At 44.8% G+C, this 14,434-nt stretch overlaps 1 protein-coding gene and 1 long non-coding RNA gene across 2 annotated transcripts in view; one reads left to right on the top strand and one right to left on the bottom strand.

The window, feature by feature from the left end:
- Window positions 1–14,434, bottom strand: part of kcnq3 (potassium voltage-gated channel, KQT-like subfamily, member 3) — a 146,043-nt gene that overhangs the window by 107,973 nt on the left and 23,636 nt on the right. The gene's annotated exons all lie outside the window — the stretch shown is intronic.
- The window catches only part of LOC132871628 (uncharacterized), a 96,489-nt gene that overhangs the window by 10,324 nt on the left and 71,731 nt on the right, over window positions 1–14,434 (top strand). The window lies entirely within an intron of this gene.

Genomic DNA, 14,434 nt, shown 5'->3' on the forward strand with positions numbered 1-14,434 from the left:
CAACCTGAGGGTGTTGAAGTAGGTGAGAGACTACTTACAATCCAGCAGGGAGATAAGAGAGTAGCCAAGTACACCCTGGAGTTCCGCAGAGTAGCAGCAGGAAGTGGGTAGAATGAACCAGCTTTGAAGGCGACCTTCCAACAGGGATCTCACTGAGCTGGCATGCCATGATGAGCAACTCACTCTCGACTCCCTCATTGACTTAGTAATCTGACTGGATCATCTGCTTCATAACAGACCCTCCGTACAGCATTCTCCAGCCCTTCCACAACCTCCACAGTCCCGAATACCGATGGAGATCTCCCATACTCAAACACAACACTCTGAGAAGATAGGAAGTGTCATAAGGAGTTGTGCTTCTACTGCGGTGAACAAGGTCATCTTCTAGCTAAGTGCCCAGTCCGACCACCTAATCCAGTGGTTTTCAAAGTGTGGGCCACGGCCCCCTGGGGGGCCACCAGGGGGTGCTAGGAGGGCCTCAGAAAGTTGGAGGGACGATAACAAAAAAATTGCGAAAAAAATCTCATCTCATCTCATTATCTCTAGCCGCTTTATCCTTCTACAGGGTCACAGGCAAGCTGGAGCCTATCCCAGCTGACTACGGGCGAAAGGCGGGGTACACCCTGGACAAGTCGCCAGGTCATCACAGGGCTGCGAAAAAAATATATTTTTTTAATAATTATTATTAAATATATTGTAATTAGTTTAATCATTATTATAAAATATAATTATTAATAATAATACATCATATCGAAACGTTGTTTGCCATGCTCATCTCTCCGATTGCCTGTGACGTTGCGGTTTGCGCCATTCATCAAGCTACTTTGCTCCTCAAGCTAGCGTATTGCTAGCGCAAAATCGACAGGTTTTTGAAGAAGAGACCGAAGGAACAAACCAACAGCCCTGCTGTGGAGGACATTGCTGCGAAAAAAAACTAAGAAGTCCTGGCTAACTAAAATCCGAAAATATGAGGCAGCATACATTAAGTATGGCTTTACAGCCTTACAGAAAAATGGCCATGATTGCCCGAAATGCGTCCTCTGTCTGGAGACCCTGTCAAACGAGTGCTTAAAACCTTCGAAACTTCAGCGTCACTTGGTACAAAAACATCCAACAGATGCCGAAAAAACAGTAGATTTCTTCAGACGCAAAGAAGAGCATCTGGTCAGGCAATCTGCTGCATTCACCCAGCAAGCTGCTGTCCCCGAGCGGGCCCTGAAGGCATCATTTTTAGCCTCGTACCATATTGCTTGTGCTAAAAAAACCTCACTCAATTGGAGAAGATTTGATTTTACCAACCACCAAAGACATTGTCCAAAAATTGCTTGGTAAGGATGCTGCCAAAAAAAATTGATGCTGTCCCACTCTCTGATAACACCGTGAGCCGACGGATTGGTGACATGGCTCAAGACGTATCTGCTCAGCTGTTGGAGCAGGTGAGAGCCAGCGAATACTCCACACTTCAGCCGGATGAGAGCACAGATTTATCCAATGAGGCCCAACTGCTTGTGTACATCAGATTTATTTCACAGGAAAAATTTGTGGAGGAAATACTATTTTGTAAAGCACTTGAAAGAAGAACTACTGGGAAAGACATTTTTCAAGTTTTGGATGATTACATCGAGTCTAACGGATTGGACTGGACCCGTTGTGTGGGGGTGAGTTCGGACGGAGCCGCGGCAATGACCGGGAAGATCAGTGGAGTGACCGCTCTCATTAAGCAGAAGGCCCCACATGTAGTGGCCACACACTGCATGCTCCATCGCGAGGCACTGGTCGCAAAAAGGATGGATAACAAGTTGAATCAGGTACTACAGGAGGTTATACAAGTAGTGAATTTTATTAAAGCCCGTCCCATGAAACACAGACTGTTTACCCTGCTTTGTAATAAGATGGGCGCTCGTTTTGAGGGGCTGCTGCTGCTTCACTCGAACATGCGCTGGCTGTCACGGGGCGCAGTTTTGAACCGTGTCTATGAGCTGTGGAGGGAGGTTGCAGAGTTCCTCTCATCTGAAAAGCATCAGCTGGCAGATCGGTTCACCGATGCAACCTGGATCCGCAAACTTGCATACATGTCAGACATTTTCCAGCATCTAAATGTACTGAATCAAAGCATGCAAGGACGTGACACGTACATACTCCAGGTGCAAGACAAAGTGCGTGCTTTTTCCAAAAAGATCATGCTGTGGTCAAACAAGCTCCAGGAGGGAGTTACAGAAATGTTCCCACTACTTCACCAGGAGCTGCTGTCATGTGGTGATTTGGGCTCCGTCTCTCCATTGATCCAGTCCCACCTGGAGCACCTCCAAGGATATTTCAAATACTATTTCCCTGACCTCGAAAACACACATTTAAACTGGGTTAGGAACCCCTTTGTCCCCGGTGTCGGTTCTAGTCTGGACTTAAAGTCACAGGAGGAGCTGACTGAGATGACAAACTCAGGAGATTTAAAAATGGACTTTGAGGCTCTTCCCCTGTCTAACTACTGGTTACATGTAAGAAAGGACTATCCCAGCTTGGCTGACAGGGCATTGAAATGCCTTCTCCCTTTTGCAACAACCTACTTGTGTGAGTCTGGCTTTTCAACTTTAAAGGTACTCAAAACCAAACATAGAGCATGTCTACATGTGGACAATGACATGCGTATGGCACTGACAGAGATTAAGCCCAGGGTTGACAAACTATGTAGGAGCCACCAAGCCCATCCCTCCCACTAGTGTAAACCGTCTGTCACTCCCAGACACACACACACACACACACAATTGAGAGTGGTTTGATTTCTTTTGTGCTGTTCTTATCAACAGTTTGTTGAAAAGTTTGTTGAAATGTTTATTGTTCAGTGCGAAAATATTTGTGTTGAAAACATCTCATTATCTCTATCCACTTCATCCTGTTCTACAGGGTCGCAGGCAAGCTGGAGCCTATCCCAGCTGACTACGGGCAAAAGGCGGGGTACACCCTGGACAAGTCACCAGGTCATCACAGAGCTGACACATGGACACAGACAACCATTCACACTCACACCTACGGTCAATTTAGAGCCACCAGTTAACCTAACCTGCATGTCTTTGGACTTTGGGGGAAACCAGAGCACCCAGAGGAAACCCACGTGGACAACATGCAAACTCTGCACAGAAAGGCCCTCGCCGGCCACGGGGCTCGAACCCGGACCTTCTTGCAGTGAGGTGACAGTGCTAACCACTACACCACCGTGCCGCCCTGTTGAAAACATGTTAGTTAATAATATTCTTATGCTAAACAAATGTAACAATTATTGAATGTTGAATAAAAGTAAGAGAAAACATTCTAAAAGTTGATGTTTCTTTACATATTTTGTAGCATTGTCTGTGGGTTTGCAAAGGGGGTCCCCGGCCAGAAGCTAATGCTCTTTGGGGGGCCTTGGCATGGAAAAGTTTGGGAACCCCTGACCTAATCCCAGAAAGGAGGGTCCCTCCAGTAATGAATCCAGCCCCACCAGCCTGGGGAGTCATGAACCCACTTCCACACTAGTCACTAAAAATTCAAGTACTGTTAAAGCTCCCAGACTCGACCCATGTTCTCTCTGCCCTCATGGACTCAAGGGCAGAAGGCAATTTCATCAATCTCGAGGTTGTCCAGAGGTTCAACCTGCCCACAGAGGAGCTCCAACAACCAGTAAACCTCAAGGCCATTGTTGGCGGTCCCATTGGGGAGGGGCTCGTCACTATCCACACATTGCCACTTGAAATTCAGTTTGGAACCCTTCATGTAGAAAACATCACCCTGTTTGTCACCCGCACAGCACATCATGTCATAGTTTTAGGTTTCCCTTAGCTTCAACTCCATGAACCTCTCATGCTTTCAGAACTCTTTACAATTCCCACAAGACACCTTGGCATCCACGTCTGTAGAAAGTCCCTCACCCGGAGGTATTGAACATATTCCTGCCTGCTATCATGAACTTAAAGAAGTATTCAGTAAAGGAAGGGCCAGTGGCCTGCCCCCTCATCGACCCTATGATTGCTCCACTGCTCTCCTCCCAGGCACGACACCTCCTTGCAACCACATATATCCACTGTCTATTGCCGAACAATCTGCCATGGAGGAATATGTTCAGGAAGCGTTACAACAGGGATACAGCTGACCATCTACAGCCACGACAAGCTTCTTTTTTGTGGAATGGAAAGGGGGGCCTTGAGCCTACATCGATAACAGAGGTATAAATCATCTCATCTCATTATCTCTAGCCGCTTTATCCTTCTACAGGGTCGCAGGCAAGCTGGAGCCTATCCCAGCTGACTACGGGCGAAAGGCGGGGTACACCCTGGACAAGTCGCCAGGTCATCACAGGGCTGACACATAGACACAGACAACCATTCACACTCACATTCACACCTACGGTCAATTTAGAGTCACCAGTTAACCTAACCTGCATGTCTTTGGACTGTGGGGGAAAACGGAGCACCCGGAGGAAACCCACGCGGACACGGGGAGAACATGCAAACTCCGCACAGAAAGGCCCTCGCCGGCCCCGGGGCTCGAACCCAGGACCTTCTTGCTGTGAGGCAACAGCGCTAACCACTACACCACCGTGCCGCCCACAGGTATAAATCAGATCACAGTAAAGTATCCTTATCCACTTCCCCTGGTACCTCCTGCTCTTGAACAGCTAAGGACAGCTCGAGTGTTCACTAAACTGGATCTTAGAAGTGCATATAATCTGGTAAGAATTTGTGAGGGAGACGAATGGAAAACAGCATTTAGCACTACTTCAGGGCACTTCAAATACTGTGCAATGCCATATGGACTTTCTTGTACTCCCATTGTCTTCCAGTGTCTCATTAACAACATCCTCAGAGACATGCTGGGACATTGTTATACCCTACATAGATGATATCCTGGCTTACTCCCCAGAAGAAACCACCCACAATGAGCATGTTAGATCAGTGCTAACCCAGGTCCAAGTGAACTACCGATATATCAAGGCAGAGAAATGTGAATTTCACGTCCGTCAGATTTTGTTCCTTGGATGCATCATCAGTGTGGAGGGAGGAAGCATGGACATCAGTAAGGTCTTGTAGAAATCGTTGAAGGTGGGTGGAGCACAGAAGCACGGCAGGCCAGAACTGAGTTCTCTTAAACTCTTTATTTGCACTTTTCAGTGTCTATTTTACTCTCCCAGTCATACGCACACACACAAGCATTCTAGTTGGGGAGAGAGCTCCCTTCCTCTGCTCTCCCTCTCCTCTTATAGGGCGCGGTCACTGGGGAAGACACACAAACATAGGTTAATTCCCGTCAGGTGCAGCGATTCTGCCACTTACCTTCCCTGACTTCACCCTCCATTCATAGACTGACACTTGACCACGCCCCCACTGCCACAGTCTCCACAGCCACCACTTGACCCACACCCACTACAGTTAAAAACTGCAATGCTTCCTGGGGTTTGCCAATTTCTATCATCGCTTCATCAGAGGTTTCAGCACTATCGCATCACCTGTCACTGCCCTACTTAAAAAAGGTCCTAAACATCTCCAATGGAATAAAGCCATGAAAAAAGGCCTTTGAACAGTTTAAGACAGCTTTCACATCAGCTCCCATTCTCAGACACCCAGATTCGACCAAACCCTTCATAGTGGAAGTCGATGCTTCAGAAACAGGAGTAGGAGGGGTGTTACCATAGCACTTTGGGGAAAAGCCCAAGTTACACCCTGTGGCCTTTTTCTCCAAGAAACTCACCCCAGCTGAGCAAAATTATGACATCGGAAATCAGGAACTTCTAGCCATCAAACTAGCCCTCAAAGAGTGGAGACATTGGCTACAGGGGGCAACACATCTGTTTATAATCCTCACAGGGCATAAGAATCTTCAGTGCCTAAAAACAGCAAAATGGCTGAATCCCTGTCAGGCAACGTGGGTGCTCTTCTTCACCTAGTTCCGACACTCTATTTCATATCGTCCAGGCTCCAGAAACACTAAGGCTGATGCCCTCTCCAGAATCCACACTGTCTTTAACCACAACCCAGAGCCCACTCCTATCCTGCCATCCAAATGCTTTGTCCATACTATTACATGGGAAATTGATAAGGAAATAGCACAGGCCCAGCCCCACAATCCTCCAGAAGCCTGGTCTCATGTATGTGCCTCCACAGTTTCAAGGTCGACTCATCACCTGGCCTCACATATCCCCAGCTACAGGACACCTGAACAGCTCATCTGAAATAAGTATTTGTGGAAGAACATGGTCTCTGAGATCAATGAATTTGTTTCCTCCTGTTCCACTTGCACCCAAGCCAAGGTACCCCAGGCTCCGCCCGCAGGTAAACTCTGCCCACTACCTATACCCCAAAGACCCTGGTCACATATTGCCATTGACTTCATCATGGATCTACCCAAGTCTCAAGGTAATAGTCATTCTGGTAATGATCAATCGCTTCTCCAAAGCATTAAAGCTCATTCCCCTGCCCAGCCTGCCCACAGCATTTGAGACTGCTGAACTCCTATTTACTCATGTTTTCAGATCCTATGGAATCCCAGAGGACATTGTTAGTGACTGGGGTTCTCAGTTCACATCCAGGGATTGGACCAAGTTTATGCACAAACTGGGGGTTTCCATAAACTTAACCTTGGGGTCTCATCCTCAGTCCAATGGCCAACTGGGAGATCCGGTGTCTCCTCAGAGTGTTCTGCATGGAAAACCAGAAGGATTGGGTGCAATACTTTCCCTAGGCAGAATATGCTCAGAACTCCCTGAAGCACTCAGACAACCAGTTAACACCCTTTCAGTGCATTCTTGGTTATCAACCACATCTATTTCCTTGGGACGACTCACCTTCTCAGATCTTGGCAGTAGACTCCTGGTTTAAAAAGAGTGAACAAGTATGGAAACGAGTTCATCAGAGGTTAGAACTGGTAGCCGGCAAATATAAGCGATATGCAGACAAACACAGAGGAGAAACACCCATATACGCTCCAGGCAACCAAGTATGGGTGTCTACAAGGGACCTACGAGCGCCAAACTCATGGTGAAAACTTCATGCCTGATACATTGGGTTCAGGGTCCTCCGCAGAATCAATGAGGTATCATACAAACTAGAACTCCCACCACAGTGCTGGATGTCACCCACATTCCATGTGTCATACCTTAAGCCTGCCATTCAAGGACCCCTTGCAACTAAAACACCCACCAGTAAACCTCCATCTCCCCTAGAAGTTGAGGGAGACCCAATATACCAGGGTCACAAGAGCCTCAACTCCCAGCATCGACAAGGTCAATTAGAGTATCTGGTGGACTGGGAAGGATACGGCCTGGAGGAACACAGCTGGATAAACACTAAGGACATCTTAAACCCATTCTTCATCCAAGAGTTCAACACAGAACACCCTGATAAGCCAGCACTCAGAAGAAGAGGTCGCCCCAGAAAGGAGGTCACATCAGAAAGGAGATCACTCCCAGAGTGAGCACCTCGGGGCTGTGTTCTGTCAGTAAAAGTGCTGAAAATCTGAGTTTGGAGTAGCATCCAAACATGGCTACTCCAGACTACATTTCCCAAGTGCTACAGTACCCCTCCTCTCCCAAATATTAGGAGGTGTACCTCCTTCCCATTTTCTCAGTAATCACCCCTCTATATAAGCTCAGCAAACACTCACTCTAGTTGCAAAGTACCATGCTGTGTCCTCATGCCTGATCATACCAAGCCTTTGTTTATAGTTCCTAAACTTTGGTTACTTTGACCCTGCTTTCCGTTGATTCTCTGACTTTGAACTCTCGCCTGACCTCTGAAATACTGTTAGTACATCGACCGACCCTTGCCCAACCCTGACTATGTCTTCTGTTTGCCAATTTGGATTTGGTTTCCAATTCGCGATGCACCCACTCTCCCCTGAACCTGCATCCATAAGTGCCTGCACCCTGACAGATGCCTGCAATATGTTCCAAAAAAGTTGGGAAGGGGCAACAAAAGACTGGGAAGGTTGTGGAATGCTCAAAGAAATACCAGTTTGGAACTTTCTACAGGTAAAGAGGTTAATTGCTAATAGGAAAGGTTCAGGTCATTCAAAAGCAAGGATTGGCTGAGGCTCACCACTTTGTGAGAAAAACTGCATGGGCAAATAGACCAACAATTTAAGAAAAAATGTTTCTCAATGTATACCTGCAAGGAATTTAGGGATTTCACCATAATATCATCAAAAGATTCAGATAATCCAGGGAAATGTCCGAACATGAGCATGGCCAAAAACAAACACTGAAGCCTGTGACCTTCAATCCCTCAGGTGGCAGTGCATTAAAACCAACATGATTGTATAAAGGATATTACTACATGGGCTTGGGAACACTTCAGAAAACCAATGTCAATAAAAACAGTTCATTGCTGCATCTACAATGCAAAGTAGAAGCCATATATTAACAACATCCAGAAATGCCGCTGAATTCTCTGGGCCCAAGCACATCATGTTCCAAAAGTTCTTAAGGTTTAAGTCAGGTGAGGAAGGGGGCCAGGCCATCATTCTGTTATCTCTGATGCCTTTGCTGGCTCGCCAAGCAGTGGTGTACATTGATATATGTCATGGAGCATTGTCCTATATGATCATGGTCTTCTAAATGTTGCTTTTTCCTGTACCACCGCTTGAATAAAGTGTCTTCTAGAAACTGATAGTTTCAGAGTTGCTTTTCAGTCAACCCAAAATTGTCCACCTGTTCATCATTAATCATACCAGCCCACAGCAATACCCCTCCTTCACTTTGCTGGTGCCTCACTCAAATTGGTAATTTGTGCCCATTAGTGGCCCATCAATCTAGAGTCACTCTCATTTCATCTGTCCATAAAACCTTTGAGAAATTGGGTCTTCATTTATTTCTTGGCCAAGTCATGACATTTCAGTTTGCAAGTCTTATTCAGTGGTGGTTAGCCTTCCTTACTTTAGCAGTGTCTCTGAGCACTTGACACCTTGCACTTCTGGACAGTCCTGGAAGGTTGCAGAAATAAACTACAGTTTCTGAAATATGGTGGCACTGAAGGCTAATGGTTTCCTGGTAACCTCATGTTTTATTCTTCATAAGCCTTTTGACATCAATTTGTGCCTTTTCTTCATTATACATGTTTTTTATGACCCTGTTATGAATATTCATAACAAAGCATTTGATTGTCCAGTGGTCACGCCTCAATAGTTTTACAGTCTGCAGTGTGTTGTATCCCTCTGATAGGCATTTTACATTTTTGACTTTTCAGTCTCAGTTAAATCTATTTTTTTGGCTTATTTTCCTGAAGTAGAGAAGCTGCCTCATAAGTATGCATATCTTATATAGAGTGTCATATTAAGCCACACCTTCCTTCATTAAACAATTAAACTTCACATGAAAATATTTTATAACCAGTTAGCATTCAGCTTTACAGATTCTTGTCACATGAAGAGTGTAACTAGTACTTGTCAGATATTACTGCATCTCCTTTAATGGTCTCTTGGCATCCTCCCTGGTAAGTTGGTCTTGTTGTTTTGTAAATTTTGGAGGGAAGTCCTGTTCTTGATGTCACTATCATACTCCATTTTCTCCTTTTGTTGTTGATGGCCTTCATGGTATTCTGTGGTACATCTAATGTTTTGGAAATTATTTTACACCCCTCTCCTGATTGATACTTTTCAACAAGTGAGATACCATGCTTTGTAAGCTCTTTGAGGACCATGGTTTCAGTATTTGGATTAAACCAAGAAGATGTTAAGAAAATCCTACAGAAGCAACTGATCTTTTTTGGGGTTCAATCAGAATAATTTCATTGATGACAGCTGTATGATATTGTTGAAAATGAGATTGAATTTGATTGGTTCCTTCTGAATACAGTCACATCCCCAATAATAAAAGGGTATGCTTACTTATGCAACCAAATCATTGTAACATTTTTATTATTCTTATTTTCCCTAAAATGTTTCTGATTGTTTTCCACTTTATTTTTCAAGAAGTTTATTGTCATATGCATAGTAAAAACACAGAGGTTCAGACAATGCAATGAAATTATTAATTATTTTATACGCTGTAATTTTACATTGAGTGTGGAAAAAAGTTCTGACATGATTTATCTTGGTTTAATTTTTTTATCCAATCACAAAAACCTTCCATTTTAACATGGGTGTGTAGACTTTTAATATCCAGTATATATATGGTTAAGAGTTGGATAATCTCATCTCATTATCTCTAGCCACTTTATCCTGTTCTACAGGGTCGCAGGCAAGCTGGAGCCTATCCCAGCTGACTACGGGCAAAAGGCGGGGTACACCCTGGACAAGTCGCCAGGTCATCACAGGGCTGGAGTTGGATAATATGCATAGAAATAATGATAAGCTCATAATACTGCCTAATAATTGTGCACGCAATGTAAAGAGAGAAATGGACAACAATAGGCCTTGTAACCTACAAAAGTAGGTTTTGTAGGCCTTGTAACCTACAAAAGTACAAGGCTGTAATGTAGCAATGAGTAATGAATATTTTACATTGAGGTACCTATACTACATATAGAAACCTGTTGTGGTTTTTGTTTTTTGTCAGCTGAGGTTATTTGTTTGTTTATACAAGTTGGGGAGGACCACACAATTGTTATTTAGGCCCAAATTGTTATTTGTTATTGAGACGAACAACAGTTCATATTCACACCAATGGACAATTTAGCATAGCCAGTTGACCTAATCTGCATATCTTTGTACTATGGAATGACACTGAAGCACCCAGAGAAAACCCACACAGGCACAGGGAGGACATACAAAGGACATGCCAACAGGTTCAAACCTAGACCCTTCTTCCTGTGAGGCAATAGTGCCAACCACACCACCAACACAATAATAATGATGATGATCCAGCCATTATCCATAACCGCTTGTCCTGTGCAGGGTCGCAGGCAAACTGGAGCCTATCCCAGCTGACTATGGGTAAGATGCAGGGTACACCCTGGACAAGTCGCCAGGTCATCACAGGGCTAACACATAGAGACAAACAACCATTCACACTCACACCTTTTGTCAATTTAGAGCCACCAATTAGCCTAACCTGCATGACTTTGGACTGTGGGGGGAAACCAGAGCACCCAAAGGAAACCCACACAGACACGGGGAGAACATGCAAACTCCACACATACCCCTTTTCCACCAAATCAGTTCCAGGGCTGGTTCGGGGCCAGTGCTTAGTTTGGAACCGGGTTTTCTGTTTCCACTGACAAAGAACTGGCTCTGGGCCAGAAAAACCGGTTCCAGGGTAGCACCAGCTCTTTGCTGGGCTAGAGGAAAGAACTGCTTACGTCAGTGGGGGTGGGGTGGGGGGGGGTGGAGTTGTTAAGCCCAACAACAATAGCAAGATCGCGAGAGGGCGGTGTTTTTAAATAAGTGACGAGATATCATGGATGCAGTAAAGCAACAGTCATCCATTATTGTTGTTGTTGTTGCTGCTTCTTCTTCTTCTTCTCCCTGTTGTTGTTGCTTCGATGTTTGTGCCAAGGTTTATGCAAACGCAGCGACGTAACTGATGCATACAGTGACGTAATGATGTGGGTCCCCTTAGCACCCCGAGCTATGGAAAAGCAAACTGGTTCTCAGCTGGTTCGCAAGTTGAACGAGTTGTGAACCAGCACCAGCACTGGCCCCAAACCAGCCCTGGAACTGATTTGGTGGAAAAGGGGTACAGAAAGGCCCCCGTCAGCCACTGGGTTCGAACTCATAACCTTCTTGATGTAAGGCGACAGTGCTAACCACTACACCACCATGCCATCTGATGATGATGATGAGTGAATTGTTTTAAGTAATTAGAATGTTAATCTTAAATTAGTTTGTAACCCCTATTTTGTACCATAATGTATGTATGGATATTTAAAGAAGAACAACAATTTTATTCATCACATGTGAAATTCCTCTCTGCATTTAACCCAGTGAACACACATAAGCAACGAGTACACAAACATACCCAGAACAGCCATGCTACAGCACCCAAGGAGCAGTTGGGGGTTAGGTGCCTCACTCAAGAGCACCTCAGCCTATGGCTGCCCCATGTTAATCTAACCACATCTTTGAACTGTGGGGGAAACCAGAGCATACCCCACACAGGCACAGGGAAAACATGCAAATTCTGCACAGAAAGGCCCCCGTCTGCCACTGGACTTGAACCCAGAACCTTCTTGCTGTGAGGTGACAGTACTAACCACTACACCGCCATGCTGCTCATGTAGTGTGCATGTATTTTAACTATATGGATATAAGTTTAAACAATAAAGTGAAACTCATTAGCAATGATTGGAGTGTTACTGTGTTGTTCTTCAGTAGTTAATGTAGATGTGGAACTGTACTATAGATAGATATTACAGGTAATTCATTGTTGATTTTTTTTATTATTTAAAATAATTTATTACAAACAAACTTGAAAATATGCTAATGGAGAATATGTTACTTATTGGTACATTACAGCCTTTTACTTTTTTTGGTTATAGTTGTCCATTTTCTCTTTAGACCTTGACTTGTTAAAAAAAAAAAACAACTCCAACCCTATCCTCCTCTGAGGGGGCCTAAATAACTCGTAAATATTTGCATTTGTTGGTATTGGAATGGGTTGAGGTACAACCCCGATTCCAAAAAAGTTGGGACAAAGTACAAATTGTAAATAAAAACAGAATGCAATAATTTACAAATCTCAAAAACTGATATTGTATTCACAATAGAACATAGACAACATATCAAATGTCAAAAGTGAGATATTTTGAAATTTCATGCCAAATATTGGCTCATTTGAAATTTCATGACAGCAACACATCTCAAAAAAGTTTGGACAGGGGCAATAAGAGGCTGGAAAAGTTAAAGGTACAAAAAAGGAACAGCTGGAGGACCAAATTGCAACTCATTAGGTCAATTGGCAATAGGTCATTAATATGACTGGGTATAAAAAGAGCATCTTGGAGTGGCAGCGGCTCTCAGAAGTAAAGATGGGAAGAGGATCACCAATCCCCCTAATTCTGCACCGACAAATAGTGGAGCAATATCAGAAAGGAGTTCGACAGTGTAAAATTGCAAAGAGTTTGAACATATCATCATCTACAGTGCATAATATCATCAAAAGATTCAGAGAATCTGGAAGAATCTCTGTGCGTAAGGGTCAAGGCTGGAAAACCATACTGGGTGCCTAGCCTGGCTAACGAGACTTCAAAGCTCTCCGAGCATTTGGTCTGGCCAAGCTATTAAGCCAAACCGTTTCCCAGAGCCCGTGGTTGACCCGCCTCCCTGAAATGCCTCAGTTTGCTACTGGTCGAAGCCAGAAAAGGCTGTGACGAAGCTTAAACCAATCACATCACTCTTTCCTGTGACGTATGTGACGCGACGGGGCTAACTGGTAGATTAAACTCTTACCGAAGCTGGTCGGGAGCAAGGCAAAAACGTCCTTCCTTTCAATAAATACCTCCAGGGCTGCTCTTTGCTCCGTTTTCAATGAGAACTTCCCGTTGAATGCTTTCAATACAGCATCTACCGCTGTGTTAAAGGCTTGCTGCTGCTCCATGTTTGTGATGTGAATGAAGCGTTTCCGGCATAGATTCTGTAAACAATCTATGGCTTCCGGTCGCAGTTCTACTACGTCACTGCCTTGAACACGCCTCTACCCAGGGCCGTTGGAGATGCTCAAAGTTGATTGGTTCCCGATTTTTCGGGAGCTTGGAAATGCTGTAGATAGCCTGCCTGGCCAGACTAAGCTCGGAACAGGCCCTCGTGTTGCGTCACGCTTAGGATGGGCGGGCCCAGGCTACTGGGTGCCCGTGATCTTCGGGCCCTTAGACGGCACTGCATCACATACAGGCATGCTTCTGTATTGGAAATCACAAAATGGGCTCAGGAATATTTCCAGAGAACATTATCTGTGAACACAATTCACCGTGCCATCCGCTGTTGCCAGCTAAAACTCTATAGTTCAAAGAAGAAGCCGTATCTAAACATGATCCAGAAGCACAGACGTCTTCTCTGGGCCAAGGCTCATTTAAAATGGACTGTGGCAAAGTGGAAAACTGTTCTGTGGTCAGACAAATCAAAATTTGAACTTCTTTATGGAAATCAGGGACGCCGTGTCATTCGGACCAGAGAGGAGAAGGACAACCCAAGTTGTTATCAGCGCTCAGTTCAGAAGCCTGCATCTCTGATGGTATGGGGTTGCATTAGTGCGTGTGGCATGGGCAGCTTACACATCTGGAAAGACACCATCAATGCTGAAAGGTATATCCAGGTTCTAGAGCAACATATGCTCCCATCCAGACGACGTCTCTTTCAGGGAAGACCTTGCATTTTCCAACATGACAATGCCAAACCACATACTGCATCGATTACAGCATCATCGCTGTGTAGAAGAAGGGTCCAGGTACTGAACTGGCCAGCCTGCAGCCCAGATCTTTCACCCATAGAAAACATTTGGCGCATCATAAAATGTAAGATATGACAAAAAAGACCC

Source organism: Neoarius graeffei, chromosome 23 (assembly GCF_027579695.1).
Source record: "Neoarius graeffei isolate fNeoGra1 chromosome 23, fNeoGra1.pri, whole genome shotgun sequence".
NCBI classification, from domain to species: Eukaryota; Metazoa; Chordata; class Actinopteri; order Siluriformes; family Ariidae; genus Neoarius; species Neoarius graeffei.